We start from the raw sequence: 7,890 nt of genomic DNA, 5'->3' as shown, positions 1-7,890 counted from the left end.
GTCATTCAGTGGACCGTGGTTCATCCTAAGCATGCAGTTCTCACCTACAGAGCACTTGGTAGACATTCTTGTAGGGGTATTGGTGGCCACCCTGCCCTGAGCCATGTATCCTAACCTTCTTATGAGGAGAGGTGATATTCTTGGCTTTTACTTAAAGGGGACATTTTGTCCCATCTCCAGCAATGACTTTTTTTTTTGCTGTTGTCTCATATCTATATGGCTAATGTACCGCTTCATATCAGCATTATATGCTTATTGTACTTTTAAATGTAGATTTTGTGTTGGTAAGACCAGGCCAATAGATCAGGAGGTAACAATCACTCCAGGGATCCATTCCTAAACACCGCATTAGGGACTTCAAACACTAGAGCCCAAATCATACCATTGTTTAAGGCTTTTGCTAATAAGAGCCCATGATCCTTTAGACACGTTTAATTTTTCCAGACTTCTGGGTAAAATTGGGTTTTCTGCTATTGGCTCCTATTTTTTGGTAGTAGTGGGGGGGGGTCAGAGAATGGTCAGATTGCCACAGGCTAAGGACTGCTGACAGCCTTACAGATGGTAAATTTGAATGCCAATCTTATGTGAATACACCATATTAAACTATCTTTTGGGGGGTTGGTTTTTTTTGAGATAGGGTTTCTCTTTGTAACAGATCTAGCTGTCTTGGAACTTGATTTGTAGACAAGGCTGGTCTCAAAAACAGAGCTCTGCCTGTCTCTGCCTCCTGAGTACTGGGACTAAAGGTGAATGCCACCACGCCCGTCTCATATTGGACTTTTTTGAACCACACAGCCAAACGCATAATGGACGGCTCAGAAAACAGAACTCTTAGAATTCATGAATGACTAGTGTGTTCACCTACTTACTACAAGGAGGAACAGTCAAACTGATATAAAAGCTACAGGAATTTGAATAGAGAGAATTAATTAGATCAATGCCACTGAAAGCATCATCAGTACCAATGCTTTGGAATTTTCTTTGAAGACATCTCTTATACCTAAGACCCAGTAAATAAGTGGTATAAGAAAATTGCTCCACTGAGGTGGCTACAGCATGTAGAAGCCCTTGTGCATGGGCCTCGCAACCTGAGTTGGGTCCCTGGATCCCACAACGTGGCAGCTAAGAACCTAAGCCTGAGTGTTATCCTCTGCTCTCCACTAGTGAGCAAAAATTTGATATATATAAGCAAAGAATTTATCAGAAGCTATGAGGCAAATGAAGAGACAAAAGCGGTAGTGTCACCAATGGGAAGGTGAACTCCAGTTTCTCCACATATACATGGCCTTGCTTAGGCAGATGTGACTGAAAGGGTCAGGAAAGGGGATTTGAGGGAGGACCCTCTTCCTTGTCCTGGAGCACCCTTAGTCATCATGAAGATGCTTCTCCAGGAGGAGTGTGTCTGTGGGGCAGTGGAGGGGGACATGTTTCATGTTCTAACCACGTTCTTGTGGATGGAGTAGCTGATGTGGTTATATTGGTCAAGTTGGTGTTTGATAGCACTGAACAACTTTCACTGTGGCTGACTGCCCTTCCTGAGTACTTATTTTATTTTATATATATACATATATATACACTATACATATATACATACATATGTATGTATATATGTATAGTGTATAGTGTGTGTGTGCATGCACACATGCTTGTAAAAGTCAGAGACAGTTTGCAGAAGTCAATTCTCTCCTGTTACCATGTGGACCCCAGGTATTGAACTAGGCGACAAACACATTCACCTGCTGAGCCATCTTGCCAGCCCCTGAGCCATTTCTTTTCTCGACATTTAAGTATGTTCCGATGGGTCCTGCAGCCAAGTATTGGGATGAAGTCTTCCTATTCGAAGAGTATGCAAGTCATGGCTAATCAATTGAGTGTTCATTTGGGAATTGCTAATCATGGACGCTGCTCTTTTCTTAGGAATTTATTTTAAATTTTAAATCAATAGATATTGTTTGCACATGGCACAACATTCAAAAGTAAAGTGTTGCCCGTTGAGATGCTAGTTCCTGCTAACCCTTGCTGCCTAGCCACTCAGTTTCCCTATGTAGGAACAGCTGTCATCACCAGTTTCCTGGGTAACACCCGAAAAGTGTATAATTTTGTTAAAAGCTAGCATAACCATTTATGCACCTGCATCTTTCACTTCATGATTTGGATGCATCTTCTCAGGAGAGCTGTTCCTTTCTTTCTACTGACATCTGTTTATTTGGCTAGGCTACGCTCTTCCTTTCTTATATTTCCCCATGAAACTTCCTGTTCCCTTTCTCTTTTAATTAAAACCTGAAAATCAATAACCACATACTTCAGAATATTATCCATTTACTCAAACTCCATTAATTCAACAGATAGGTACAAGGTGTCATCTGCAAGAACACAGGCTGCTCTAGCACAAGGAGTGTACCAATGAATAGTGACATTCATTTCTAGCAGATGGGGGATGCATAGACTAGTTAACAGGATAATGAATGTGAAGGGAATGGGTACGGTTTGAAATGCAATGACTACGTAGGTTTGAAAAAATACTAGGTGTTGCAGGAGCTTGTCCTTTGAGAGCCTTGAGGACCTTGGAACCATCATAGACTTTAGCTTTGTTTTGAGTGAGATGGAAACTGTTAGGGTTCTGTATGTAAGTACCAGTCTTGGTTTGAGGTAGAGAAAAGATTTGAGGGGGTGAGGCTGGAAGTAGGGAGTCTATTGTCAGGCCATTTGGGATGCTAAAGCAAAATGCCTTCAACTTGGTCATTTATGAACAACAGAAACCCATCCTTCACAGTTCTGGACTAGAAAGTCCAAGATGAAGAAGCCAGTAGAGCTGAGTCTGTTGGGAGTCCATCACCTTGTATGTGTTTCCTCATTGCAGACAGAGCAAATAGGGTCCCTCCAGCCTCTCTCATAAGAGAACTAATCCCATTCATGAAGCTGGCACCCTCATGGCTAGTCATGCTCCAAAGGCCCTCTTGTTTATTGACCAAACGTTTTATGATGTTACTTTTGAAGTGCCACAGAGTCCAGAAACATGAACTAGAATGACAGCGGAACCACAGCCAGAGTCATGAGAGAGCTGAGTGGAGCTGGGGATGGTTGAAGGATAGGTGGTACTTATTTTGGAAGAGAGAAGTTTGGGGGTTGTGGTCCTGCCATTCAAGAGGAATGGGATGATTTTGTCTTATTCTTAGTAAACAAACAAAAACTAGCAGTAAAGAAATGAAAATTTCTGGTGCTACATTAATATAATATATGTGAAATTTCTGGAGATGAAAAATCAGCTTTACTGGAAAGAGAAACTTTCAAAGAAAAATGAGATCAGTGATTCTCAAAGTGGCATCCCTGAACTGTCAGCACTGGAATCACTTGAAATATTTTATGGCTGATTATAGGCATAATTGCAATGAAAACAATCAGTAGAAATAACACAATTAAACCAAACTTACTTCATTTGTATTAAGTGTTAAGAGAAGTTATTTTCAAATCAAGATAGGTTTTGATCAATTAATATTAATGTCCAATAGATTATACAACAAGAAACTGATACTTTGCATCCTAGCATAGTTATTTTAGTTTAAACCCTTTGATTTGAAGTTATTCCTATTATAAATTTAAGTTTGTCTCTTAAAATGAGTGGGAACTTTTTCAAATAGAAATACTCCTAATGAAAAGACAGCCGTATCAGTAGCAGAACATGGTAATGAGTTAAGAAAACTTGCTGGATTTAAAACCATTCATAGCAAACTACTAGGAGGGAAACCAAGGGTAGCCGGTAGACAAATTGTCCTGGTTTGTTTGCTTGCTTGCTTGCTTGTTTTGTGAACCACTGAGTTCAATTAGGGTTAATCACAGGAACATGGGCAACTTGCCAGTGGCTACACCACCGATGAAAATTTCTTTCCCCCCCTCTCCACAGGGAACGGAAAGATGGGGAGACAGAAAAGGACTTTTATAGAGTCCCAAACACTATGAAAGAACCCTGTTCAAGAGTGTGTAAGATGCTGTCTCTGTCCTCTAAAGAGAGAGGATAGCATGTTAAAAACCATAGAGCAGCACGGCTTGAAAGAGAAGGAGGGGAAAGGGATGAGATATGGAAGGAAAAGGAGAGTAAAAAGCTTGCACTTACAGTAACAGGCGTGAGCAAGGAGTTGTGCTAAGACAGCTACCAGGTCATCTAGAGAGTTTCTTTAGCGTTGTAGAGACAGGACCCCATGATGCCATCCTCTGGTCAGCCTCACCAAGGCAGTCCACTCAGGAGCACACACACGTTTAGTCCATCGCTGGCCATAGGGCTGAGCTCCACAAGTTTTGCAGTGTTTGCCTTTATCCGGCCCACACTCCAGGCTCAGATTGAGCTTAGAACCAAGTTTCTTGCAGAGCCCACCTTTTTGGGAATGTGACTGGCAACCAGATAAAAAACAGCTTGAAAGGCTCTTAACTCGTCAGTAATGCTTAGCCCTGATGAAGTGAGATCTAACAACCATGCTCACCCCACCCAGCCCCACTTCCAGACCTTGGAAATGGTGTCTTGTGTGAGAGAAGGGCTGGACAGCCATGTCGGAAGAAGCATATTGTAGGGCCTCAACAGCACTTTCCCCTACAACACCTTCAGGCCTTCCAGGAGGCCTTGTTTTCCTGGTAATCCAGTTCAACTTGATCCTCAGTAGTCTCTGGGGAACTTGTGACCCCTGGCCCCCAACACACACCGGGAATAATGTCTTACTACAAAGGAAACACCAAAGAATAAAGGTAGGGTGGCCTGCTTGTGCACTCCAGAGCTGGCTCATCTACTAAAGGAATACCAGAAGCTGACAGAACCCTGGAGGCTTGGAAAATCCCAGCTTGGTCTACAGATGGCAGCCACACACCCTCCATAGGCTTTGGCAGAGGGACTGTGAGCTTGGGTGTCCTTGGTCTTGACATGCTGGCCCAGTGGGGAGGCAGGCCTTACATCTGGGTTTGCTGGAATGGTCAGGCACCTGACAAGGTGAGCACTCTAGAGGATGTGCTTGCACATGGGGTCCCCTTCTTCATGCACTATTCCCCCGAATCCACACTGAGATTGACAGCCATCTCCAACCTCGGGAACCACAGAGCTAATGTTCCTGCCACCACTGACCAAGACATTGCATCTCAGTAGTGTTCCTGATGGGATGTAGATTTACTATCTCATGTGTTTTTGTTACCCACACTGCTACAAGCACCCCCTCCACCCTGACCAGAGTCCACAGTCAAGTAGAAGTCTGTTTTGGAGATGAATTCACTTGAGCATCTTTAACGTTGATGAACTTATAAACATCCAGCAGGATTGACTAGACTTCATCATCGCCTAGATAACCAACTGGGAATGCTGACTTTGAACTGGGCCTAGCTGATGCCGGTGCAGGTGAGCTGGTGAGCTGCTACCCCATCCTCCCTCAGGATTAGCTTTTCCCCTTCCAGGCTGCCCTTCGAAACCATAGCTCACTACTTGACTGTCCTTCAGTGTTAACTTGGACAGACTCCAGGTTCTTCTGTTGTTACTCACTGCTGATAACTGTCATCACACCTCAGTGGTGAAGAGGTTGTAGGCACATTCTTTCTTTTCTTGTATCAGTAGCATCACCATTGTTAGCCCAATCATGAGGCTGTAGTGCTCAGACTGATCTGGGTTCATATGCTGGTTCTATCCTAAACAGCCCTGTAACTTTGTTTTATTTAAAATTAATTTAACTACGACAATTCTCCCTTTTTTCTCCCTCCAATGATCCCCTAACATACCCCTTCCCGGCTGTCCTTCAAATTCATGGCCTCTTTATTCACGAACTCCTTATTGTATGCATATATGTATTTACATAGTCATATATATTTCTTTTTTTTTTTTTTTTTGGTTTTTCAAGACAGGGTTTCTCTGTGGTTTTGGAGCCTGTCCTGGGACTAGCTCTTGTAGACCAGGCTGGTCTCGAACTAACAGAGATCCGCCTGCCTCTGCCTCCCAAGTGCTGGGATTAAAGGCGTGCGCCACCACCGCCCGGCTTCATATATATTTCTAAATATATATGAATAAATTGTTGAGTCTGTATAATGTTACTTTATTTATGTTTTCAGGGCCAATTATTTAGTATTGGACAACCAGTTGGTGTGCTCTTCCCTGAGGAGGACCACCTCTCTGACTCCAAGCTTTACTTAATTGCCTGTAGTTCTTTGTGTAGGGCATAACTTGGCAGTAACCAACATCTCTCTAATTGGACAAGTGCTAGTGAAATCATAGTTATCGGAGGAGAATTCATAACTATTAATTTACTAAACCAACATAATCCCTGACCACAGCCTATAAACATTTGTCCCTTTACCACAATCCTGTAACTTTGACCCTGTCACATGACCTCTCTGAGTTGTTCATAATGATCTCAGTTTCCTCAATTGTAAATAGAGATAAAGATAACTACTTATCAACATTGGTATGAGAATTAAATGAAGAAAAGATGCAAAGCTCTCTACTTTGTCTAGAAAATGTGGCCAGTAAGGGACAGATTCTGTTATTAGATTTCTATTTTTCAATTGGTGTTAAGAGTTTGGTCTGGAACAGCTTATATTTGTTTCCCTAGAAGCGAAGCAAGCTGTTCATGGCTAAAAATACACATGTATATTTCTAATTGAGTCTAGATAGGGTCTGAATAACTCAGTTTGTACATGTACTACTGGTTCCAGAGGGAAGCTAGAAAGATGGGCCCGAGTCCTGTTCATTTCTGAGATTGGAATAGACCTGCTCTCCCCAGGCTCCCAGGTTCTGTTAGCAAATTAGCAGCTGGGAGGATCACCTGTCTAACTCCAGGAGGGCTCATGTTTCTGTGGGTGGTTCCCATGGAAATACTAAGCAGGGTCTGTGGGTGTGCTCAACCAACAAGCAGAGACTGGAGTGGGAGACATAAGATGGGAGACAGTGGCCTCCTGGAAAGCATGTCCTTTGGCATGTGTTGAACTACAGCCTCTTGGGTAAGTGCTGTCTGTTTGTCTGTCTGTCCATCCACCCAGCAGAGCTTCTCTGGGAATCAGACCCTGAGAGAGTGTCCAGCCCACACTTCCATGCATAGGCATAGTCACTGAAGCCCCTCCCTCCGTTTCCCTTTTCTTCCATGAAATCTGACATCACATTGCTTATTTACCTTCAAGTACCAAAACCTGGCTTTAGTATGAAGAACTCTGACCCCTCCTTTGTCCAGAGTCAGAAATCTCAAACCACAGGGAAGAGGCTCTGTAGTAACTATTTCCTTATCACCTGGATAAGGTATCTAACAGAAGCACCTTAAAAGAGAAGGGATTTTTGGTTCGTGGTTTAGGAGTGTACAGTCCATCATGGAGAAGAGGTGTGGCAGAGCTTGTGGTAGCGGGGAGCAGGCATCTGAGCCTCCCCAAATCTTAATGAATTAACAAACAAACAAAACCTTGGGCCAGAAGTGACCCATTTCCTTCAGGTCCTAAATGTCTCACCAGCCTCCCAAAAACGTGCTACCAGCTGGGAATCAAGCATTCCAGGCTGTGGGAGACAGCGCACTCTCAGACCACAGCAGGCTGAGGGGCTCCAGGGCTCTGCCTGCAGCAGCAGAAAGTCTGGAGAGTGAGTCACCATGAGAACCACAGCCTAGTTATAGTGACCCTGAAATAGTATGTTGAAGACAGCCACCGAGTCATCACAGCACAGCTCTGAGGAATTGTCAAGGTTTGCCTCAGAGCTAAGTGGACTGAAACACCAATTTCCTGCTGATTGGACCTGACAATAGCAAGATTGTGATGAAGCTTGCTTGCTTGTGCTTGCCTCCCCTCTCTCCCCATTTCCTTCCCCTTTCCTTGCCCTTTCTTTCTTCCTTCCTTCCTTCCTTTCTTTCTTTCTTTCTTCCTTTCTTTCTTTCTTTCTTTCTTTCTTTC

Source organism: Microtus ochrogaster, chromosome 16 (assembly GCF_000317375.1).
Source record: "Microtus ochrogaster isolate Prairie Vole_2 chromosome 16, MicOch1.0, whole genome shotgun sequence".
NCBI lineage: Eukaryota > Metazoa > Chordata > Mammalia > Rodentia > Cricetidae > Microtus > Microtus ochrogaster.
This window is presented reverse-complemented; position numbering follows the sequence as displayed.